The sequence below is a fragment of the Stegodyphus dumicola genome, chromosome X1 (genome assembly GCF_044657685.1).
Source record: "Stegodyphus dumicola isolate Sdum_Otavi_A_Nest chromosome X1, ASM4465768v1".
NCBI classification, from domain to species: domain Eukaryota; kingdom Metazoa; phylum Arthropoda; class Arachnida; order Araneae; family Eresidae; genus Stegodyphus; species Stegodyphus dumicola.
In genome coordinates this window covers 30,082,169-30,087,192 of record NC_140780.1, presented here as the reverse complement: position 1 = coordinate 30,087,192, position 5,024 = coordinate 30,082,169, and the positions used below count along the sequence as shown (strand labels likewise).

Sequence of the window (5,024 nt, the reverse complement as noted above, 5' to 3'; positions counted from 1 at the left end):
GTTCACATTAATTACTCCGAGCACAACTTCATTTTTCTCCCTCGTAATCTATTTCGTCTTAAGGCAGATTAAGAACTTCGTTTTCGCCTTAAGATAAAAGACATTGGTACCGCTAATTAATTGCTCGAAAATTTCTCTTACTATTTACATTTGCTTTCACGAATATTTTACATTTAATTCAAATGAAGATCACTGAATTCCATTACAGAAGAGTTTAGTACCTTCTAACTAGAATGATTACGTTTCAAAACAAAAATTAAATTCTTTCACCCATAATCAGTTTCCCTTTAAGCTTCGTATCATTAATTTAAATTCAACATGGTGTACTGCTGTTGTTGCATAAAAAATTGGTAATTCCTCAGCTAGAGAGCATTAATTAATTTTAATTTTTATTTATTCTGAAAATTTCAAAATCTACGTTCATAGTATATTTCTCTTACTATTTACATTTGCTTTCACGAATATTTTACATTTAATTCAAATGAAGATCTCTGAATTCTATTACAGAAGAGTTTAGTACCTTCTAACTAGAATGATTACGTTTCAAAACAAAAATTAAATTCTTTCACCCATAATCAGTTTCCCTTTAAGCTTCGTATCATTAATTTAAATTCAACATGGTGTACTGCTGTTGTTGCATAAAAAATTGGTAATTCCTCAGCTAGAGAGCATTAATTAATTTTAATTTTTATTTATTCTGAAAATTTCAAAATCTACGTTCATAGTATATTTCTCTTACTATTTACATTTGCTTTCACGAATATTTTACATTTAATTCAAATGAAGATCTCTGAATTCTATTACAGAAGAGTTTAGTACCTTCTAACTAGAATGATTACGTTTCAAAACAAAAATTAAATTCTTTCACCCATAATCAGTTTCCCTTTAAGCTTCGTATCATTAATTTAAATTCAACATGGTGTACTGCTGTTGTTGCATAAAAAATTGGTAATTCCTCAGCTAGAGAGCATTAATTAATTTTAATTTTTATTTATTCTGAAAATTTCAAAATCTACGTTCATAGTATATTTCTCTTACTATTTACATTTGCTTTCACGAATATTTTACATTTAATTCAAATGAAGATCTCTGAATTCTATTACAGAAGAGTTTAGTACCTTCTAACTAGAATGATTACGTTTCAAAACAAAAATTAAATTCTTTCACCCATAATCAGTTTCCCTTTAAGCTTCGTATCATTAATTTAAATTCAACATGGTGTACTGCTGTTGTTGCATAAAACATTGGTAATTCCTCAGCTAGAGAGCATTAATTAATTTTAAATTTTATTTATTCTGAAAATTTCAAAATCTACGTTCATAGTATATTTCAATCAAATAACTTGGTTTTAATGCTTCTTAATTATAAAACCGCATATTTCAGTACTAACTATTTATATCTACGACTTTTAATGCCATTCATTTAACATTCTTAAAATATCTTTTAAACTTTTTTGAGAAAATAGAAGGAATGTGACCAAATTTTTGAAAGTCACCCTCTTGAAATAAAGAGTATATATATAGAGAGTGAAAAAGCTAGGTATATACATAGATAGAGAAACGCAAGCATAAAAATATTTCTGCAGTAGTGTAACTCTGTGTATAAATCGTTTGATGGGAAATGGGAATGATTAGAATTTTGTACCAAAAACACATTGTATTAAGAAACAATGGCAATAAGCATTCTATCGATTAATGTTTTTGTCTTTCTGTGCGGCCCAACAGCGGCCGAGCGGTAAAGTCGCTGAACGCTGGTAGTTCGGTCCGAGGTTCGAATCCCGCGAACGGGCTGGCTGCATGGGCGTTTTCGTGGTTTTCCCCATGTGTAACGTGTTTACGAGCCAGTTTCCCTTAGAAAGTCCTCCACGAAGGCATCCCTCCTCTTAGGCAGATAGCCCTAGTATGCTTTGCCGTAATAAAGTAAACCAAACCAAAACTTTCTGTGCGAGATTCTTATACAAATCTTGCAAATAAACAGTTATTTCAGTAACATTCTTCTCAGAATGTTCACCCTGTTCCATCGATAATAGATTTGGATATCTGAATAGCCGTGGAAAAATGCTATATCCTTGAAATGTGTGTGTGTGAATATGGCAAAGCCTCGACGGTTATCTGCCTTAAGGGAGGGATGCCTTCGTGGAGGACTTTCTAAGGGAAACTGGCTCATATACACGTTACACATGGGGAATTACATGGCTCATATACATGGCTCATATACACGTTACACACCATGCTGCCAGCCCGTTCGCGGGATTCGAACCTCGGACCGAACTACCAGTGTTCAGCGACTTTACCGCTCGGCCGCTGGTGGGCCTTATATCCTTGAAGATATAATTAAGTAAATCATGTCGTATGTGGTCGAACAGTGTAAGAGATTACTTTTTCACGAGCCCCTATTTGTATCTACTTAAAAGCATATAAAATGCAAGTAAGTGCAAAATATAGTCGATCTGGGAACAAACGACAGTTTATTTTACAGTGCGACTAGGAGAGATACACTGTCCTAAAAATAGCTGCCTAGATTTTCACGCTAAATGCAATGGCCATGTGACAGTCGACAACATATGTGAGATGAAGAGACTGATCTCTCCTTCACACATGTACGCAGTGGTCACATCAGCACTAAGAGCCCCACATGAGTATCTAGTATTAACATCAGCATGAAGAAAGAAGCACTATTCATCGTAAGGACAGCATGCATATATTGTCCAAGATAACCAAGCTCAGAACTAATCCACATAAATATGCCTATGCTTAAAGGCCAGCGATAGCCTCCTTAATAAAAGTCGGTACTTATTCCTCAGCGTCTATCGCTTATCTCCAAACGGTCTCCCTTAATAATGCATGGTGCCTGAAAGGTGAAAATGCCTTCGAATGGATGACAACGACGAGGATGGTGAGGTCCTGTGTGTCCTCCTGGCTGCACGACTTTCACGAGCATTAGTTTGTCTCTGGCGTTCTGAAACACTACATCAGTAACATTTCTCTGATACACAGTTAACAACACAGAACTTCTACCATATTGTTCCGAGTGCTGAATGTGCCACAAACACATCTTTGCACACAGTTGCAGTACTTAAAGCATAAAGTCCAATTAGAATTAACTGTAACTACTACGGGTCCTTTCAAGCGATCGACTATGGGCACTTCTCATTCAATTTGAACAAGCCTTACAATGAAATGACGAGGCAATTCTGATCATTTATACAATCTGTTGAAAAATATTTGTACCCCACGTTTCTCAGCTGTGGGTCAATAATTTGCAAGTGTATGTATTTATTTGCTATAGAGGACGAGCTAAGGTGCACAGAAAAGAAATTAACTTAAGGCTAACTGTTAATAAAACTTAAATCATAAATACCACACTGTTACCTTTTTAACTTATTGTTTCGAAGTAATTATGTTTAAAGCAATTTCTTTTACTAATATTACAATGTTAAATTATAATTATTAAATAATATTTGACCAAAAATCAAATTAGAATTTAGTCAAGAACAGTAGTATAATTAGAAGCAAATGGTCACTTAGATTTCAAGGAATTTTACAGTACCTTTGCTAGAACAGCCGTTTATACAGATATAAGGTATTTCTCCCGCCTGCTTAGTATGTCTTCGTGGTGTAGTGGTCAGCACGCTCGGTGCTTAATCGAGGGGTCCGTGGTTCGAATCCCGGCGAGGGCAGTGATCATTTTTCATCTCTCCTGCTTCGAAATAACCTAATGACTCTATATAAAATACCAGTATAATGAATTTTAGGTAATTGCTGTGACTATTATGCAAAGTGGTTGCCGTTCATTAGATTTGCCTTATAAATTCGAAGAGTTTTTTTAAAATATTCAAATAGCGTTTTCTAGACTTCAAAATTTTATTTCTTGCTCTATATATTTTGCATTTCCTCAAATCCTCATCTAATTATTCATAAAAAAATTACAACTGCATAAAAGTTTTGAAATACTGAAGGTCATACATGAATACAGAATAATGAGAGTAAATATAGCGTTTCTTAGCAATTTAGCGAACACTCCAAATTATACAGATTTAAAGAACACTTCAAATTCATTCGCTTGAGCAAAATAAATATATGCTCTCCCAAACGCTTAAGAAACTTATCATATTAACTAAAAACACATATAAGCGATAAGAATATTTTTGAATATTTGTTAAGCAGATAATTATAATGAAAAATCGGAAAATTCAATGACATGCACTGATAGAAAGAGAATATATTATGTCTCTAAAGCCTGCCGAGACTTAAAAATTCCTTAAAACCTTTGCGAAAATTCCACGATATCACCAGTTTATAAATTTCGCAGAATATGAAAATATTTATTTTGAATAAATTAATTATATCAGTCTTTTCTATCAAATGCATGAATTAGAATAAAACCCTAAAAGATTATATGTGAATTTTTTCAAGCAAACAAACATACAGAATTTTAGGAAAATATTTATATATCTTCCTATTCTGGTTGCAATGCTAGTTTTAAAGAAAATTTCCTGTACTGAGCACATGTAACACAAGAGATACTTTGGAAAAAATTGGAGATTAGTAATTATTTTGTTACTTGGTTAGGGATTAAGTTTCATAAATAAGCAAATGGTCTGAAAATTTATCAAAACATACTGGAAAGTGCATGTATAAATTATCTTCATTATGAATGACGAATATTTTTGCGTAGCATATAGTTATCTTCTACGCCAATAATGAAGTATTTAACTGATAAAAGTTTAAATGTAAAAACAGCGAAGAATTCTGTGTGCTGGTGAAATTACTGCTTGAAATTATGCTCATAGATGAAAAAAATGACATTTTTCAAATACTGGCAAGATATGTAAAAAATGAAAACGTTGACCCTTGTCATTAAATACAATACAAAATAACTCTGATTAATTAACAATTACAACTTATGATTAGTTAATAATTATTATTAAAATTATTTTCTTTAAAAGTTTTAAAAAGTAATGTTTAAGTCAAAAAGATGGTTAAAAAAGTAATATTTCAGTCAAATTTTCCAAAACAATGACA

At 32.6% G+C, this 5,024-nt stretch overlaps 1 non-coding gene across 1 annotated transcript; it reads left to right on the top strand.

Annotated features, from left to right (window-relative positions):
• The first annotated feature begins 3,606 nt into the window (after positions 1-3,606).
• TRNAK-CUU (transfer RNA lysine (anticodon CUU)) lies at positions 3,607-3,679 on the top strand. Its single transcript has one exon. It is a non-coding gene; the product is annotated as a tRNA-Lys (tRNA).
• Positions 3,680-5,024: the final 1,345 nt, after the last annotated feature.